This window comes from Carcharodon carcharias, chromosome 12 (assembly GCF_017639515.1).
Source record: "Carcharodon carcharias isolate sCarCar2 chromosome 12, sCarCar2.pri, whole genome shotgun sequence".
Taxonomy (NCBI): domain Eukaryota; kingdom Metazoa; phylum Chordata; class Chondrichthyes; order Lamniformes; family Lamnidae; genus Carcharodon; species Carcharodon carcharias.
Genome location: NC_054478.1, coordinates 74781280 through 74801958, shown reverse-complemented (window position 1 = coordinate 74801958; position 20679 = coordinate 74781280). Strand labels below are relative to the sequence as shown.

General features: G+C 44.7%; 1 protein-coding gene and 1 pseudogene across 1 annotated transcript in view; both read right to left on the bottom strand.

Moving 5' to 3' along the window:
• kalrna (kalirin RhoGEF kinase a) overlaps window positions 1-20679 on the bottom strand; it is a 1007899-nt gene that overhangs the window by 927418 nt on the left and 59802 nt on the right. The window lies entirely within an intron of this gene.
• On the bottom strand, window positions 5517-5624 carry LOC121285369 (annotated as a pseudogene).

Genomic DNA, 20679 nt, shown 5'->3' with positions numbered 1-20679 from the left:
ACTGACTATGAAAGATGAATCTTCCTTTCACCAAAGGAGTAGAAATCAGTCATCATTATGTTCAATATCTGGACAAAATGTTGAAGCAAAAGTGACTAATTGTGTAAGGCTATGCACTATGCCCTAAGGGCATCTGAAAAATGTCTATGGCCAAACAGGTGTTAGCCCCTTCCGTATCTTACTAAGGATGACCGACCTGAAATGTCAACTCTGTATCTCGCCACAGATGCTGCCAGACCTGTTGTGTATTTCCAGCATTTTTTGCTTTTATTCCAAATTTCCAACATTTGCTGTTTTTTGCTTGTGTTTCCACGGTGCTATTGATGGCTGATGCTAGCTACAATTGGTCTCTCCATAGATGCTGCCAAGCTTGCTGAGCATTTCTAGCATTTTCTGTTTCAGTTTCTCATGTTGGAATATGTTTAATACATAAGTGAGGTACAGTATAGAGTCACCTTTCGTTAAAGTGTTTGCCAAATGTCTAAGTAATACAGTAATAATAAATCCATTAGAGAGAAATAGCCAGAACATTCCTGTTATTATTACTATTATCCATAACATTATTGGCAAAATTTCTGCAGTGAGTAAATTTTGTACTTTGTATTTAAAATTACTTGAGGGCAAGTTTGCACAAAAACATATTGGGGTAGAGTTTCTGCTTGTTTACTCTGGTAATAACAGTGTAATCTGTGCCAAATTGGCTATATCAGTGCAAAAGATTGGAGAATTTTAAATGTGTGTTATACAACAAAACCCCTTCACCTCGTGTTTTCCATGATCTTTTACAATGGTTCAAGATTCAGTTCGCCTGGATCAGAGCCTGCCTGCAAAACTAACAATGCCCCCATGCCCCCATAACATGGCACAACACTATTTCAGTTTCCATAGCTACTGTGTTGACTGAATGGTGTATGGTGCAAAACACATGCAATGTTCAAAATTCGGCATAACATGAAAGTGGTGTTGTCAAAATGTGCAATTCTGTTTTAACAACTAGCTTCAAAATGATTTTTCATACTTACAACCAACCAGAAAAGAAACAAATATATCATGTTTCGTATGCCAGTCAATAATTTTCCATTTCAATTGGGGGTAGGACATCCACAAAGAACACAAAGGTGCCATTAAACACAAAGCTGCTTTTACAGCATATGTTAGTTCGAGTACTGTTATCAATTTTTTTTCCCGCAAACTTGAGCCAAGACAGATTAGGCCATATAGGCAGTGGGTACAAGAAACTGCTCCTCCTGAACTGTTATTGTATTGTTTATAGATAGTGTTGTGAGTGTGCTTCAATAGTAATGTCATATCCTTGGTAATTACACGCACATTTGCATTGCATTTGTCATGTGTATATACAACTGTTAAAATATAGGCAATTTAAGCTTTTAAAGCATGTCATTTAGTGCCTGGGTACCTAAGAAAATGAGTGCAATTTGAAGAGACTTCTCAAACCAATGCAATTGATGGAATCTCGCAACTTTGACCTTTGGGCATTGTTCGTTTTGCAAACAGGGCCTGATCCAGGGGAGTGTATAATTGTATTTTTAAGTGATCACCCAGTTATAAATTTCTATAACCTTCACATGACTTTTGTTTTCAGAAATTCTACCCTTGAATTTCTTCGGGCATTCCATAAGTATCCTACTGTAACTTGCATGGGATCTGCTGGAACCAAATGTAAAATGGCAGGGATGCACCACCTGTTACAAGATCAGTGGGGTCAGCGAGTTACCCCAGAATTCACATTCAGTCAGGGCTCACTTCACTTTAGAACTTTAACAGTTTGTTAAAATTTTAAATTGAGTGTGAATTTGAGCCTTATTATAGCATTCCTGTGGTTTATTCTTGATTCCTCTTAATGGAGCTAGGAGTCATAATTGTATTGGACATCCTTCATTTCTTTGAATCCATGCAGCCTTCACATTGTACTTAATCCTGAAAGAATGCAGGACCAGTGGACAGCTAAAGCATGAACGAATAAGGCAGCTCCCTGCATACTGGATACTGACATGTAGAAATCTGTAACTAAAATCATGCACTAATTGGACAAACAGGGGCTGAAATCATCTCAGGTTGGCAAAATTGTGTAGGTTGACAATGGGACTTCCTATGACCTTCAGTACAATTTATTGTTTCGAGCACTCATGGAAACCCAATGATCTGATGAAAATCAAGAGCCTATTGATTGCCTTGATCCTGCATCAAAAGTAATGAACGTTACTGCTCTGGACATTAACTACTTGCCTTATGGAAGATTCAGCAGGAAATTGACTGACCTGCCAAAAGGCACCAGTTACCCCCTAGAATGATCCATTGGCTGGAAAATTAAGCACTGTTTTGATTTTCTGAGCCACAGTTACAACCGTTCTGACTCTTGATAAATTTTGCAGGTCTCCCTTGAGGTTGAGACTTTTTCCAGGACTTTTTTATTGAACCACAGTCTATTTATATGTAACTAGGAATACTCTGGTATCTCTTCCTGCTCTAACATATATATCACAAAGACGGGAATCCCATTTGGAAACCAATAGTGCACTTTTGCAGTATATTTTAAGAAAGTTCCCCAAATAAAGTACAGTCTTGAGGGAAAGTACCAAACAATAGGATGTTCAAAGTGCAAAGCATTTTTTCGAAACAAAAACAACTCTGAGATATTTATCTTTACATAATTCCAAAAGAAAAAAGCAACTCACCTGCAAGAATGCAGCATGGCCTCCTTAGCCGCTGCTCTAAGATTCCCTCAGGATCGTGTGGAAATGACGCAATTTAGGGCAGGAAATATCGCCTCAGCCTAAACCCCTCACTTACGTGATTGTACTCTTGCTATGACAGGTGTACTGTCTTCTTCCTATTCTCACTTCTTATGGAACTTAAATGTACCACTGCACCATCCAGTCCTGTGGATTATTTTTTAAAGCAAAATTATATGTTGAATATGCATTTCTGAAGATTTCTGGCAGTTATGTTAAAATATTGATCAAAATAACTTCTGACTTCAATATAATATTAGTTTTGTTCAGTTGGCAGCACTCTTGCTGTGGTGTCAAAAGAATCTGATACAAAATCCACTCCTGGAATTAACCACATCATAAAAGAACACAGAAGTTACCACGGGCAAAATCTTGTGGAGTGATGGGGTCTTGGCTGGGGAGATGGTGACAGCCCATGTAGTCTCTTATCAAGAAGATCTGCCACATTTTGTGCCGCTCAGGCACTTGACAGACCAGCACTGATACTTCCTTCAGGATCAAGGACACCAGGGGCAGTAATCCCGCCTGCTGAGAGATAGTGGCAAATCTGAGGCCAGAACCTCTTTTGCAGTGGGCAACACCACTGGCAAGGTGGTGACTGCTGCTGGTACCACACTCACCCAAGGCCGAGGATGGAGGAGGGGCGTAGGCACAGAAGATAGATGGCGGGTGGAGGGTTTCAGGATGGCAGACGCGGTACAGAGGAGTGAAGGGGATCGGAGGTATGGGCTATCAGTATTCTTCCTTCCCGATGACGGGTCCCTTGATCAGGCACTGAATGCCTTTGAATGAGGGACCACCCCCTAGGAGCACGCAAGCAAACACACCAGGGCTCATAGGTCGTGCTATCCATATGGTGAGCCCCTGGCTCCCGCTGAGGGAATACTAGCAACAACAGGATGAGGCCCTTAAGTGAGCATTAATTTCCCACTTCAGGGGCTCAACTGGCAGTGAGGCAGGAAGGCCAACCACAGGCCTTCTTGTCATGGACTTCATTGGGGTGGAGGCGGGAACATGGCCAGGTCCCCACCCACCACGCTTCCGCCTAATTAAATGCCCTCCCTACCTCTAAACATGCCTCGGGGGAGGGCATAAGATTCCACCCCACATAGAAGCAGGTTATTCAGCCTAACCAGTCGATGCCAGAATTTATCATTCACTTCTATAGTCATTAACCTGCTCTGTGCGATTGTCCCTTCATCCTTCATCCACCTATCCAATTTAATCTTACTGACATAAGGCAGAATTGTCCTAAGTGCTGTAGCGGGCAGGAAAAAGGACGTTTTACCTGCCGGTCGCAATGGCAGCTTTTCACACTGTATCACCCATTCCTGCCTCATGAATAATGCATTCCCCGGAAACACGCCATTTTGATGGCGGGCCGGCTTTCATTCGTCTACCACATTATCACCTTGCCATTTCATCACGCTTGCCGCCATATTTAAAGTGCAGCCATGTGAACACCTCTCAGTGCTTCCAAAGACGGCTGCAAAGAAGACATGGTTCCGAAAGGCAATAGAACTGCAGATCCCCGGTTTAATGACGTGTCCCTTGAGCGCCTTTTGAATGCAGTAGAGGCCTGTCATGATGCCTTCTATCCCCACTCTGGCCGCAAGAGGGGCAGCAACATTACCAATGGGAGGCGGTGACAGCGGTGGTCAGCGCCAATGCCCTGCAAAAGAGGACAACCACCCACTGCCGAAAAAGGATGAATTATATCCTCAGTTCCACCAAGTCACTATTCTTATCACTCTCAACTCATACGCTCACAAACCCATCACACATTCACAGGGATCTCACTCACAGCCAATTCAAGGGCCATCACCATTCACCCTCTCACACACACCTTCACTGTCCTCATCCCATCCATGTTCCCACTCACCACCCACACATGCCAGGCATACATATCATCCAGCCTGGCAGGTGTCCTGCTTACACTCTCTCCATCTCTATTAATGCTGAGAAAGCTGGCACACAACTACAGGGAGAGGTCACAGTCTGGTGGAGGAATACCTGAAATCAAGGCCCTCACAGAAAATAGAGCCATTCAGCTCATCAGTGAGTATCTGGTCCCATTTCTGTGCTAACAGTGAAGTCGGCAGTGCTGTACCAAGTGAGGATCAAGCAGTGCAATATCCATCAGACAACCATGCTGTGAGTGATGTGTTCTGTTCTGTTGTCCCCTGCCATGCACTAATTATCTCTCCTTGCTTTCGCTGACACATCTGGGAAACAGCCAATGGAGTCCACAACCCAGGGCCTCTAACTAAGCCCCAAAACAACCTCATGGAGACCTTGGTCCATGTCATCAATCCTGCACTGTTGTGCAGGTTGAACTCCATCGCTGATGCTATAGATGGCCCACACAGTATGTACGCAGGAGGGGTGCGGGGCAGCTTGATCTCACTCCAGCTACCCCTTCTCCTCAAGGAGTCAGCCAGGGGCCCTTAAGCACCCATAGGGAGGAGGATCAGCAGGTGGACACCGTGGGGCCATCCACCCAAATGACTCCAGGAGTGTCTGGCTCATCTGAATCCCCTCTTCCTGTGACCCCAGCAGCTCCAGCTCAACAGGCCGGCGAGAGTGCCACTACCACGCAGCATGACCCAAAAAGCAGGCCAGCCTCCAGAGGACACTGCCAAGATCATCACAGACAAGGGGTGGCAGTCAGCAGGCTGCCTCCACCTCCACTGTGGATATCAAAGCAGCACCACAATGTAGTGGCAGGGTTAGGAAGGTTAAGAAGATGTACCTCTTCAGTTAAACCTACTGCATCTGGATTCCCAGGTGGTCTCCCATCCAAGTACTAACCAGGCCTGAATCTGCTTAGTTTCTGAGATCAGACTTTTTCAGACCAGTATGGCCATAGGCTAACAAGGAGAAGCATAGCTGCACAGCCTGGGCACAGGTGTTAATCACTTGTATATAATGTTCACTCTTATAAATAAACTCCCAATAATTTGTCCCTGCCTATGGCTCCTTGTTCTGATGAGCAGTGTTTGTGTGACTCAGATGTGAAACCTTGCTTCCTGTACAAGATAAAGGCAGGTGTCTTAGTCCAGGGCCTCTTCCCTATGCTTTGTGCAGCATTCAGACCAAAGGTCCAGCTTCGTACTCACTGGACACATTACTGATAGTGATTACTGAGAGCGTCTCAATCTGTGACCAGTGACGCTGTGCTCCTGAAGGGGTCAGGTGCTGAAGGCTGACAAAGGATCAAAGTTTCATGGCTGAGTCTCTATGACATGACCCTAATCACAGAGCACAAGCAAGCTGCCCTCAGCCAGCCAGGAGTCAAACATTCACAGAAGCAATGAGAGAATCTATGGAGTCTCCTCACTGCATGTCATCAAAATCCTCCACGAATCTAGCAGCTATGAGGGCCTCTCTCGTCTGGCCAGTGTGATAGCCTCATCGCCATCATCATCACCTTTGAGGACCTCCTCACCCTCATCCCCGTTGATGTCTTCCTTATCAGAGCAGACTTCCCTCTTCTCCTCAGCCAGCTCCTCACCCATTGCAGTGCCAGGTTGTAAAGGACGCAGCAGATGATGACGATGTGTGAAACCCTCTGTGGACTATATTGCAGGGTTCTGCCAGACCGGTCCACAGACTGGAACCCCATTTTCATCATCGCGATGGTTTGATCCAGCAAGGTGCCAGTCGCAGCATGAGCCTCATTATACCTTGGCTCTGCTGCAGTATGAGGCCGGCTCACAGATGTCATCAGGCATGTCCTCTGCAGGTAGCCCTTGTCCCCAAGGATCCATCCCTGCAGCTTCTGTGGACCCTGGAAGACATCAGGGATCTGAGACCGACTGAGAATGTAGGAGTCATGGGCATTCCCTGGAAACCGTGCGCAGACCTGCAAGATGCGTTTGTGGTGGTCGCACACCAGCTAAACATTCAGCGAATGGAAGTCCTTGTGGTTGACATAACTGACTGCTTGTTGTGACAGAGATCTGAACGTCACACGAGTGCATATGATGGCACCCTGCACCTGTGGGAAACCTGAGATCTGGACAAATCCCAGCGGTCTTGCATCCTGGTTTTCCTGGTCCTGGGTGAAATGCACAAAGTTGTGTGCCTTTGTGAAGATGGTATCCGTGACTTGGTGGATGCATTTCTGGGTGGGGGTTTGCGATATCCCACAGAGATCACCTGTGACGCCCTGAAAGGAGCCACTGGCGTAAAAATTGAGCGCCGCAGTCACTTTCGCGGCCATGGGCAGTGGATGCCCTCCAAGTCCCTGTGGCGCCACATCCTGCAGCAGTTGGCTAATGTGACTGACCAGTTCCCTAAATATGCACAGTCTTTGGCGACACTCGTTCTCGGTCATCTGCAGGAGCAAAAGACAGTGTCTATAGATCCTGGGCCTAGCTAGGCACTGAACAATGACAGGTCGCTGTGACTCTTCAGTGGTATGTGCGGGAGCCCCAGCCGCCCTTTCTTCCTGAAGGTGCTGCTTCTCCCGCCTCCCAGCCAGGTGCCTCCATCACTCTCATCTCCTTCGTCTCTGCTCTCATACTCCATGAGGCATGCAGCCAGGTCATGCTCCTGATTAATCCTCTTGCTGGATGAAAGAGAGAGATGCCTGAGTTAGGTTGGGTGTTCTGAGAACCTCTCTTGGTTAAGTCTGAAGGGCCCTTAATGCATCCCGGAGAGTGCTGGCCACCACTTAGACGGACAAAGTTTAGTGTACTGCATGGCTGCCTGAGACTCCACCCACTTCCGCCCCACTCCACTTGACCTGACCAACTGGCGGCAGCTTTGCCCACTGGACTGCCTGCTGTGCTCTCAGCTCAGGTGCAGGCATTCTCCTAACCCGCAATGCAAGGCTGCACTGTTAGTTTGAACCAGAGGAGACTGGTCCAAACCTGAATAATGACATTGCAAGGGGCTGTGAGTGCCTCCACCAGTGACTGCTCCATGGTGGACTTTAGCAAGGAGATTTTACAATGTTTCCAGTCGTCCAACTGTTCTGCAGTCCACTAAAATGCTCATTGGTTTGCAGTCTGTGCCCGAGGGGTGAAAAGTTCAGGAGCATTTGGTGGCAATGTCATGCCTCTGTGTTGCTTGAGTAAGCAGATAAGCTAATGGCCCAACTCCAAGCATGCCAATGTGGCTGTGTCTGAACTGTCTCAACTGTAGAGCAATGGTTACTTTATACAAGGTTTCCCCAATATGTTGCCACTTCCCTCCCCACAACTCTGCATGTGCTAAGTATACTATCAACCACAGTGCAACCCTTGCCCACTCCTCCAAAGTCACCTCAACCGTAGTTCAGCCCTTGTTCCCCCCTCCAGTTGCCTCAACCACAGTACAGCCTTGGCAACCCCCAATTAGCCTCAACTGCAGTTCAGCCTTTGTTCCCCTCTCAAGTTGCCTCAACCACAGTACAGCCTTTGCCACCCCCCAATTAGCCTCAACTGCAGTGCAGCCCTTGTTCCCTCCCCCTTAAGTCACCTCAACCGGAGTGCAGCCCTTGCACCTCTCAGAACCCCCCTCAACCGCAGGGCGGCCTTTGCCCTGGCGCTGGACTGTCAGCCAGCTGAGAAAAAGCGACTTGCCTGTGCCCTCAACTGAATAAGCGGCACCTGAACCTTGAAGTCCAACAGGCTACCCTGGCACTGTGCGACGTTACTATGCATACCTCCGAGTTCCCCTCAAAGTGCAGCCCGTCAATTGCACACCTTATACATGCTGTTGTGAAAAACAGGTTGGCGTGGTGTGTTCAGATGATCCATCATGGGGGGATGATTCCGGCAGGCTGGGCTTCTAATAATATGCAGATATATTACGAACAGGCACCTGACATCTGACGGTGGGAAATACGGCCCACCATTGACGGGCAGAGCAAAGGACTGCAAACTGGTTTCATGATGTCATGAAACTGATTTTTGACCTTCTTCACCATATTGTCCACTCATGCTGCCAAACATGCCCGATGCCAGCAGGCACAGAAAGTTCCACCCATAGTTTCTACCTCAATTACTAACACTGGAACTGAATTCCAAAGCCTCACAAATCTCTTTGTAAAGAAGGTTCGCTTCGTCTGTTCTAACCCTGTTGCATTTACTCTTATTCTTACTCTAGGGGGCAGGATTTTACCATCAGTGAGCAGGGGCAGGGCCCGCTCGCTGGCGCGTAAGATGACGCGTGGTGACGTCGGGCGGAACTCCCGACAAGACCGCGCCCCATTTAAATTTTCAGGAAGCCGGGAGCCCGCCGACCTGTCAATGGCCAATTGAGGCCACTGACAGATCAATTAAAGTAAATAGTGGACATGCCCGTCCAACCTTAAGGTTGACGGGCAGGCCAGGAGCCTCGGCGGGAAGTAGACAAAACATGAAACCTCATGCACAGGCAGGATGAGGTTTCGTGTGGGGTTTTAAAAATTTTAGTGATTTTTTTTGGAAATTATGAACATGTCCCAACTCATGTGACATTGTCACATGAGGGGATATGTAAGGGAACTTTTTTTTCTATCTTTAATATTTTTGATGGTAGAGGTGATCTCCCTGAGGCAGCATTTAGCCTCAGGGAGATGAATGCGCTCTTTCATGCGCATGCGCGAAAGAGCGCTCTCTTGATTTTAGGCATTCCCACCCCCACCCGTACAGGGAGCGCATAGCTTAGCTTAATTGGCCCGCCTATGTAAAATGGCGCCGCGCCTCCAATTGGGGGCGTCAATTGGAAGCGCACCCGCACGTGCTGGCCCATCAACTTCCCCCTCCAACGGGGGGAAAATTCTGCCTTAGCACTAGAGGTCACTGATTTAAAGTAAGGGGTCGCTCATTAAAGACAGAGATGAGGAGAAATTTTTTTCTTTCAGAGGGTGTTGCGTCTTTGGAACTCTCTTCCTCCAAAGGTGGTGGAAGCAGGGTCTTTGAATAAGGTAGAGCTAGATAGATTCTTGATTAACAAGGGGGTGAAAGATTATTGGGGATAAGCTGGAATGTGGGATTGAAGTTAAATTCAGATCAGCCATGTTCTTATTGAATGGGGGTGCAGGCCCGAGGGGCCACGTGTCCTACTCCTGCTCCTAGTTCTTATGTTTGTCTTATTTCTTTGACCCCTTGTTTTACACCGCACAACAACTGGAAATAGTCTGCTTTTCTCCACAAAAATTGCTGGAAAATCTCAGCAGGCCTAACAGCATCTGTGGAGAGAAAAAATGAGTTTCATGTCCATATGACTCTTCTTCAGAGCAAAAGAGAAGTAAAATGTAATGAAACTTACACTGTTTCAGGGGAGGTGGAGCAGGTGAAGTTGAATAGAAGGCCAGTGATAGGTGGAGGAAAAGAAGAGATTGCCAGAGATGTCATGGACAAAAAGACAAAGGGGTGTTAATGGTAGTGGTACTGGCTAAAGGAGGTGCAGATGGTGACGCTAAGGTCAGAAAGCAGAATGTGATAATAGCAGGACAAAAGTAAGCACTCTGGAAAGAATAATATGAACAAGTGACAGATGGCCCTTGTGGGGGTGGGGTGGGGGGAGGGGACGGTGATGGGAAAAAAGATTGAAAATAGGATAAAATGTGAGGATAAAATAAGGAATAAAAATGAAAATAAATGGATAAAAAATAAAAATGAATATTGAGAAAAGGGGATAAAAAGGTGGTGAGAATGGAGGAGAGAGTTCATGGTCTGTAAGTTGTTGAACTCAATGTTAAGTCCCGAAAGCTGTGAAGTGCCTAACCGGAAGACGAGGTGCTGTTCATTCAGTTTGCATTGGGCCTCACTGGAACATTGCAGCAGGCCAAGGACGGACATGTGGGCATGAGAGCAGGATGGGGTGCTGAAATGGCAAGAGACAGGAAGGTCTGGGTCATGCTTGAAGACAGACTGAAGCTGCTCCATAAAATGACCAGCCAGTCTGTGTTTGGTCTCTCCAATGTAGAGGAAACTGCATTAGGAGCAGTGAATGCAGTAGACCAAATTGAAGGAGGTGCAATTGAAGCGCTGCTTCACCTGAAAGGAGTGTTTGGGCCATTGGGCGGTGAGGAGGGAGAAGATAAAGGGGCAGGTGTTGCATCTTCTGTGATTGCATGGGAAGGTGCCATGGGAGGGGTATGAGGTGTTGGGGTGATGGAGGAGTGGACTAGAGTGTCCCAGAGGGAACAATCCCTACGGAATGCCAACATGGGGGGGGGTGGGTGAAGGGAAGATGTGTTTGGTGGTAGCATCATGCTGGAGTTGGTGGAAATGGCGGAGGATGATCTTTTGAATAAGGAGGCTGGTGGGGTGAAAAGTGAGGACAAGGGGGGGCCCTAACATGGTTCTGGAAGGGAGAGGAAGGAATGAGGGCAGAGGCACGGGAGATGGGTTGCACACGGTTGAGGGCCCTGTCAACCACAGTGGGTGGGAAACCTCGGTTAAGGAAGAAGGAAGACATGTCAGAAACACCGTTTTGGAAAGTGGCATCATCAGAACAGATGTGACAGAGGCAAAGGAACTGGAAGAATGGAATGGAGTCCTTACAGGAAGCAGGGTGTGAGGAGCTGCAGTCGAGGTAGCTGTGGGAGTCGGTGGACTTGTAATGGATATTAGTGGACAGTTTATCACCAGAAATTGAGACAGAGGTCAAGGAAGGGAAGTGTCAGAGATGGACCATGTGAAGGTGATGTAGGGGTGGAAATTGGAAGCAAAACTGATAAAATTTTTCCAGACCCAGACAAGAACATGAAGCAACACCAAAACAGTCATCGAAGTATCGAAGAAAGAGTTGCGGGAGGAGGCCTGAGTTGGATTGGAACAAGCCATGTTCCACATACCCCATAAAGAGACAGGCATAACTGGGGCCCATGCAGGTACCCATAGCCACACCTTTTATTTGGAGGAAGTAAAACAAGCTTAGGGGGAAATGTTTCAGAGAGAGAACAAGTTCAGCCAGACGGAGGAGAGTGGTGGTGAATGGGGACTGTTTGGGCCTCTATTCAAGGAAGAAGCTAAGGGCCCTCAGACCATCCTGGTGGGAGATGGAGGTGTAGAGGGATTGGATATCCATGATGAAGAAGAGGTGGTTAGGGCCAGAGAACTGGAAATTGTGTACACCACCAAACACATCTTCTCTTCACCGTCCCCCCCACCGTGTCGGCATTCCCTCCAGGACACCTTGGTACACTCCTCCATCATCCCAACACCTCATCCACCTCCCATGGCAACTTCCCATGCAATCACAGAAGGTGCAACACTTGACCCTTTACCTCCTCCCTCCTTACCGTCCAAGGGCCCAAACACTCCGTTCACGTGAAGCAGCGCTTCATTTGCACCTCCTTCAATTTAGTCTACTGCATTCACTGCTCCCAGTGTGGTCTCCTCTACATTGGAGAGACCAAACACAGACTAGTTGGCTGCTTTGCAGAATGCCATCGGTCTGTCTTCAAGCATGACCCAGACCTTCCTGTCGCTTGCCATTTCAACACCCCATCCTGCTCTCATGCCCACATGTCCGTCCTTGGCCTGCTGCAATGTTCCAGTGAAGCCCAACACAAACTGGAGGAACAGCACCTCATCTTCCGATTAGGTACTTTACAGCCTTCCAGACTTAACATTGAGTTCAACAACTTCAGACCATGAACTCTCTCCTCCATCCTCACCCCTTTTATCCCCTTTTTTCAATATTGATTTTCATTTTTAAATTTTTATATTTTATCCACTTTTTATTTATTTTTGTTTTTATTCATTATTTTATCCCCACATTTTATCCTATTTTCAATCTTTTTTCCCACCACCGTCCCCTCCCCAACCCAACCCCCACAAAGGCCATCTATCACTTGTTCATGTTATTCTTTCCAAAGTGCTTACCCTTGTCCTGCTATTATCATATTCTGCTTTCTAACCCTAATGCCACCATCAGCACTTCCTTTAACCACTACCATTAACACCCATTTGTCCTTTTGTCCATGACATCTCTGGCAATCTCTCATTTGCCTCCACCTATCACTGGCCAACTTCACCTGTTCCACCTGCAGCATCCCCCCCCACGCCCCCCCCCCAAACAGTATAAATTTCATCTCATTTTACTTCTCTTTAGCTCTGAAGAAGAGTCATATGGACTTGAAACATTAACTCTTTTTTTCTCCACAGATGCTGTTTGACCTGTTGAGTTTTTCCAGCATTTTCTGTTTTTGTTTCAGATTTCCAGCGTCTGCAGTATTTTGCTTTTATCTATCCTGTCCAACTTAATAATTTTAAATGCTACGCTGATGTTGTCCCATATTCTCCATTCCTCTACTGGTAAGAAATACTCAATTTTCAAAGTACTTTTTTACATATGCATCTCCTCATTTTAGGTAGCTTTACTACTGATTCAACACTATACCATTCTAACGCATCAAAATCCATCTTATAGTGTGAATGTGAGGCTTTATTATTTGTTTTCAGTAGACTTGTCAATATTGCTTGGCTTTACATTTTATATATTCTCTTGATATAAATCTAGAATTTCATTAGCTATTTTTTTCAAGACCTTCCTTTACAAATGTTAACACCATTTGCTCTAGGCCTATACCCAGGCCATTGATTTAGACAGTGAACCGAAGTGGGCCAAAATCGAATACTGTGCGATACTACCATCATCCACTCTGAAAATCTGCCCTCAACTCCTACTCAGTTATGGTCCTTCTAAGCAATTTTTGATCCAGTTTGCTTTCTAACAGAATTCTCATTAGTTTTTCTTGTCATATGAAGTATTCTGAACCTTAATTAAAGACATAAAACTTTTCCTTACCAAAGATGATAAACTAATTGCTAATGGACTAATTAACATGAACGCAAATGCTTTATTCAAAGTTTTAAGAATCCGCTTTGTAGCTTTTGTCATTTTGTGCTCTTTCAGTTAAGAGCAGCTAAAGTAAAAAACTACAGAATAATTCTTTGATGTTTTTCCAAGAACACCTTATCCTCCATGTCATTGTGTCCTGTGATGGTTGATTATTACTTCTCAGCTGTTTATTTTATCTTACATGGACTATCCAATTTACAATGGTCTCACTACAGATTCTATTAGCTTTAACCAACTGGAGGCTAGTACAGAGGAAAAATACAGTAATCTAAATGATTAAAATCTGTAAACCTCATACATGCCGTACATGTAAAGTGTTTCACAATATCCAATGCACTTATTTAAATTGTTCATGCATAAAAAGGCTTGAATTATTGTTGATGATCAACGTTGATTGCGTGAAAGTTTGCCAATCAATATGCACTAAGCAATAAGAAAGCTCTGAATGAAGAATTACTGCTTTACTGCTGAAAAAGAGACATACTATCAAAGCTTTTTGCCTTGCACTCATCAGGACAGCTCACAAGGAATTACCAATAGTAAAGGGGAACAACAATTTATACTGCATGAGAAGAGAGTTGACCTACCTGGTTTGAATTTGAATAAAGCTAGGCAGTTAACTGTTCCATGCTCCATTCTCCTTGGCAATTCCTCACCAATCAAAGTCCACTTGCCAACAAATCAGCACTCTCTTCTGTATAGCCAAATGCCAATTGCTGCTTAGTTTTATTACACTGAGAATAAAGCACTAAAAATAAGAGAGCTGAAATTTCTGAAGTTCAATTCCACTGGCACAAACTTGTCAGAATAAAAATGCCAGGCACCCAGGGCCAAAGACATAGACTCCATTCCCAATTGATTGGGGCAGGCACTTCTGCAGCATTCACTACAATCTTCCCTTGTAAAGCAGAATTCTCCACAGCTGTAAGGGTGTAATGGATGCAAATCCTACGGTAGCATTGGAACATTCCCAGATAAATCTGTCTTGATGCTGATATGGTGAGGGGAGCAGGGAGTCGATATTGGTGCAATATTTTCCCTTGCCCCCATTCCCCAACTAAAAAGTGTAAATCTGATAAAATGGGTCTTGATTTTCTGTACCCGACTAGAGAACGATCAAGTTTCTGCCTCAGCTCCTCCAGATTTTCAGGTCCCAGATTGCTAACACAACCTCTTAAAGCTAAATAATTTGTAGCAAGATCACTAAAGTTATCCATACATTTACCTAAACTACGTTTGAAATTTTTCAACAATTTTCTTTGGAAGCCAGCTGCTCTTTCTCAGGAGCCAGGTATTTTAGTTTTAAGTGTTTCCACCGTTGTTTTCTTCTACCAAAATTTGAGCTTCAAACATGCCCTATCGTGCGCTGCTCAGAATCCACATTACCATGGATGAATGATCAAGCCTTATTTTCCAAGGGTCCATCTTTATCCCAGGCTGGACTGATTTTTACTGCTCTTTTTGTTTCTTACATTTACAGGTACAACCTTTGATCTCATGGTCCATTTTTGTATGATTAAGTCCTATTTTCCATTCAAACATGTTTTAAGTTTCATGCTAATATATAATACTGGCAGATTTTCTGTGGCATTGCTCATAATGAAGCAGGGAGCAACCTGCTTTATAATAATGCAGGTGTTTACACTATATAGCAGACTGGATCAAGGCGACTGATGTATAGTGATTGACACAGTCAAATTATACTTGTATTATATTTTATCATGCAATTTTTATTGCTGCTTTTGGGATTGACTGCCACAACTCTATTAGTTAGTGAAACTTGTAAAAAAAAAGTTTTAAATTTTTTTTTATACTTATGTGTTAACAATTATTCCTTACCAGTTTAAAGCTCAAAATACACAGCACGATGGTAAGCAAAATGTACCACTTAGAGTTTCTGAGCTCCAAAATCCCTTCTCTGCCATTAAAGTGCGATGAACCTCTTTCGAGTACAAACCCGTTTCCATCTGTTTCAGATGAAGTTACATTGTTTCATAGTTTGCCATCGTGAGATTTGAACTCTTGATCTTGGGGTTACAAACCCAGTACCATAACCACTTGGCTATTTAAGCCAAGCTTAAAGTACGATGAAGCAGTAGTTTTGGCCACTGGAAGTCCAGGTGGATTTAATTTGCAATTACAAGGAGGAAGTCATTTCTATAAATTAGGATAGACAGCCAAGCTTGAATGAATGCATGAGAGGCTCCTGTCTCATTGTGCTGACCATAGTCGGCAGGATACCAAGAGGAATCCAAAGATTAAAGCCATGTCATTTTTTTCACGTCACCGAAAGGAGAAAAATACCATAATTTCAAAAGTAATCAATCCCTTCCTCTCTCAAAATGGAACATATATCAGCTCTCAGATAAGCCTCTGAGGTGATGCACTGGGCAAAGTCCCTGAGGTGGTCCAGGCATGGCCTTGAACATGCTCCAAGGACTCTGCCAGATGTGTAAGGAGGTGACAGCGTTTCCCAGATAAGTTATAAGGGATGGAAATCCAGTAAATCCAGGTTCTACCCAAAATAGCTCACCTTGCCCTGTGCCCCCCACCCAGCCAGTCTGAGAATTTCTTCCAATTGGCTTTACCTCTGCAGAATTCAGGGGTTATGTTCTGAGGGCATAGATTTTCTACCCAAACAGCTTTCCACAGAAACCAGAGGCTGAAGCCAGGAACTGGATGAATTTCCAACTCAACGGGCAAAACTTTTAGTTAATTGTGGGGGCGCACGCCCGACCTGATCAGTCCCGAAATCGTGCGAGATAACATTGGGCAAGCGTCCCAATGTCACCTGGCGCTCGCACGGTATTTCGGTTGGCGGGCGCACGCAAAAGTCAGAAGCACACCCACCGACAATTAAGAGGCCAATTATTGTTATTAAAGTGCTGCTCCGATTTTTCGTGGTCCATCCAAACTTATGGTTGGCAGATGGGCAAATCGGCCAGGCGGACTTTGCACTTTTCATGAAACCTCATCCAAGGGCAGGATGAGGTTTCTGTTATTAAATTTAAAAAGATAATCTGTGGACAACATTTTTATCATGTATACGTTCAGGTGACTGATTGTGATGCTTGGACAATTTTCTCCGGATCTTAAAAAACTTTTTAAACTGTTTTCAAGTCTTCAGGTCCCTGAGGCAGCTCTCTGCCTTCGGGGAGCTTTCATTCAATGCTCGCCTGAGTCTGCACTTAGTCAGCACCTGCCCTCCTCCTGCCCCCACCCTGACAGCGCAGAGTATTTCAGCGTGCGCTTCACGCTGACTGGCCATTAATTGGCCAGCCAGTGTGAAATCGCAGTCGGTGTGTCCCCAGCCAATCCTTGGCCCACCGATTGCACCCGCCCACCGACCTGAAAATGCTGCTCAGCGTGTGCACTCCTGAAAGATTTATACTTTGAATCCACTGCAGGGGCACAGGTTCTCGCTCCCAAGCATAAGCCCAAACTTTTAAGAGAGGCTGAGGGCTTCCAGTGAAATCCTTCCTGGAGGTACTGCAAGGAATAAAATGCTCAATGTATTAATGTTGTAATATTTTTAATCTAAATAAATTTTCATAAAAAATAATTTTGGACATTACATGTTGCAGTTACTGAAAAAAAAATGCTTTTTGAACATTTTTCCAAAAGCTATTATGAGTGATTTGAATGGTTCATCACAAAATGTGAGAGATAATTATTTATATAGGGCAATTCCATTATTAAACGTTTGCATTGGCTGTTCTAATGCTAGATGTTGACATAAATATATTGCCAAAAATCCTGACAATGGGAAGGAAAGATAAAAGACATGAAAGGGGCTAAATTTGATAGCCCACATAAACAGACACGGGGTTTGCAATGCACAATTAAACCACACCTGTACTGTGCAACACAGACATCATGCCACCTTTGTGCTACCTGATCTTTTGAATGATTGCTACATGTAACAGTGTCAACTGCACTTTTCACTGGTTGCGTGTATCAGCAGAGGAACCAAAACTTCTAAGTAACACAAAGGCTGGACTGCACTGCTAAAAGTTAGCATGCACCCCTTAAAGAGGAGGCGCATTGCAGCTGGAGAAGGCGGCAGTCATGCAGCAAGTGAATCTGACCTGGGAAGCATTGAAAAATGGTTCAAATTGGGATTGAACGGGCTCCAGCATTTTTGGATGCTCCATTGGAGGCTCTAGTGTTTTTGGATGCTGCACTAGAGGGGAGGAAAAGAAAGGCTTGCATTCATATAGCGCTTTTCATGGATGTCTCAAAGCACTTTACAGCCAATGAAGTACTTTTGAAGTGTGATCACCGTTATAAGGTAGGAAGCGCAGCGTCCAATTAATGCACAGCAAGCTCCCACAGTATTTTATAATGACCAAATAATCTGTTTTTGTGATGGTGACTGAGGGATAAATACCTACCACGACACGAGGAAAAACTCCCCTGCTCTTCTTCAAAATAGTGCCATGGGATCTTTTACATCCATCCAAATAAGCAGACATGGCCTCAGTTTAAAGTCTTAATCAAAAGACACACCTCTAGAAATAAAACACTCTCAGTATTATACACGAATGTCATCGCATTTTTATGCTCAGGGCCTGGATTTGTTCTTGAACCAGGAAGCTTATTAGTCAGAGTGCTATGAACTGAGCCACAGCTGACACTCAAACTAGCTGCACCAGTTCAGGCAAAGACACACAGAAGACAGGAACTAACAGAATGTGCAAGGATTATTATTGACGTTTTTATGCATTCTGGCATGATTTCATTGCATGATAAGTTAGGCTTGGAATGTTTATTTTGTGATAGCTTTTATTTTTGCATTATAGTCATGCAAGTGTTTTGATACTCAGTGACACAAGAAAGGAAAGGTGAGGGACAATTGGTAAGTGAGTCATAGCGTTTCTTGGTATCACATCCGGATGAGTTCTTTACATACAGTCCAGGTAGAAAGGGGCTGTCTAGGTTGCCTCCTCCCTTCCTCTTTCTCTTCTTCCTCCTCCTTTTCTTCCTCATGCTCCTGCTTCTTAGGTGCTCGCCATAAAGCTAGTGGCAAGGAAAGCCTTTTATGATGGTGAGCTTGTGTAGTATGCAGCAGACCACCACAAATCTTGTCAGCATGGCCGGGCTCCTCCAGAACAGTCCCGGCAGTGGAAGCAATGTTTCAGCACGTCAATGGCCTTCTCTATCACATTTCATTTTTTCCATGCTGCCCACAGATGTGTGGATTCCACATGCGAGTTATCAGCAATGTCATCAGCAGATATGCTTAGTTACCCAGTGGCCACCCTTTGGTTTGCCATGCTGACTCAAATGCAGCTTGTACAGCGGATTGCTGCAGATTGAAGGCATCATGACTGCTGCCACGATAACCTGCATTAACCTGCATGGTGCACTGCCTATGGTCACACACCAGCTGGACACTGAAGGAGTGAAGTCCCTTTCAGTTCTGGTATAGGGCAGAGTTGACATGCAGAGCCGATAATGCGAGTGCAAGGCCAATTGAGCTGTGCAAAGTCAAGAGAGGGTGCATGTAATGGCACCCTGCACCATGAGGAAGCCTACAATCCTTGCAATGCTGTGTGTTCATTCTGCCTGCTTTTCTCTGGGAGAGAGAATGAAACGTAGTTAGCTCTTATTGAATAGAGAGCCTCAGAGACCTCCCTTATACAACTGTGGATGGCAAACTTTGAGATGTTGCAAATATCTCCAGCTTTAGGCTGAAAGAAGCCAGGTGAATATATGTTTGTGGCCACTGTCACCTTCGCAGCCACTGGCAATGTTGTATTTGCTCTGCTCTGTGGTTGCAGTTATGCCTGCAGTAGGTGGCAGATTTTGGTGAGGAATCCTGACTAAAGCACAAGGGTCTGACATTGTTCCTGACTGACTGTCAGGTAGGAGGATAGTTCTCCAAATATCCTGGGCATCAATGACTTTCTGCTTAGAGCCTTTCTTCCCCTTTCTCCTTCTCTCTCCTCCAGCAGCTTGTCCCACTCTGCATAGCCTTTAATCATTCTCCAAATCATGCTGCATCAAAGGAGAATGCCTACTACACTCATATCTGGGAGCAACTGGTTTGTGTAGATGCTTTGAAGTCAGCAAAGGGTCCTTCACCTACCAAACCACTCTTTCTAGACCTCTGCAACTTGAAACAACTATAGAAAATGCCAAACACTTGTAGAATACTAGCAACAACCAGGAGAAGGGGGTCCTTCCTGCTGTTGAGTCCCAATTGAGCCATGCAAGGTGAAGTGAGGGTGTCATTGTTAAGCTCCAAGATGGCAGCCTAGGCAACAAATCAGCATCGCACACTAACTGGTGTCACGATCTGTCCGTTCTGCACCTTTCCAGTAAGTGTTAAAGCCCAATTTCTCGTCCATAGTATGTGTATATTATTGAGATTGAGTGTTACATAGTCTAACATTACGGTTGTTAGAGAATCAAGGGACGTGGGGATGAAGTGGGAAACTGGAGTTGAGATGAAAGATCAGCCATAATCTTACTGAATGGCACAGCAGATTTGAGAGGTCATATGGACTGCCCATGCTCTAATTGTTTATGTTCTTATGAAACAGAATACTTCTGATTCACCATGAGCAAATACTGCAGGAAATACACCAGTGCAGAGAATGATAAAGAATAATAAAAGGTAATGAAGTGTATAGATGGTGTTCTAAAATTTCAACTTATTGATTTAGAGGATAAAACTTACTTAGTTTTGAGTAGTTTGAGCTGCACTGCAGTTGTTAACTGATCACGTCCCTCATTTTATTGGTGCACGATAACATTTATGCTGTAGGATTAAACCATGATTTATCATTATGCAACCATACCAGTTTACAATACAGATGGAGGACACTTGGCCCATTGTATTTGGGCCATCTCTTTATCAAAACAATCCAATTATATCCCACTGCCATGCTGTGTCCCTATAGCATTATGTCTTGCTTTTCTTGAAGTATAGTTTTCTCTGTCAACATGCACTGGTCTTTGCATCACTATGGCAAAATTTATCACACTCCAGGAATCCACTGTGTAAAGAAATTTCCATGGAACTTTTCCCTTACCTTCTGAGTAATAATTTTAAATTGATGAATCACTATCACTGACTCCCAGCAGAGGAAATAAAATTTCCCTGTTTGCTCTATCAAAACCCTTGGTAATT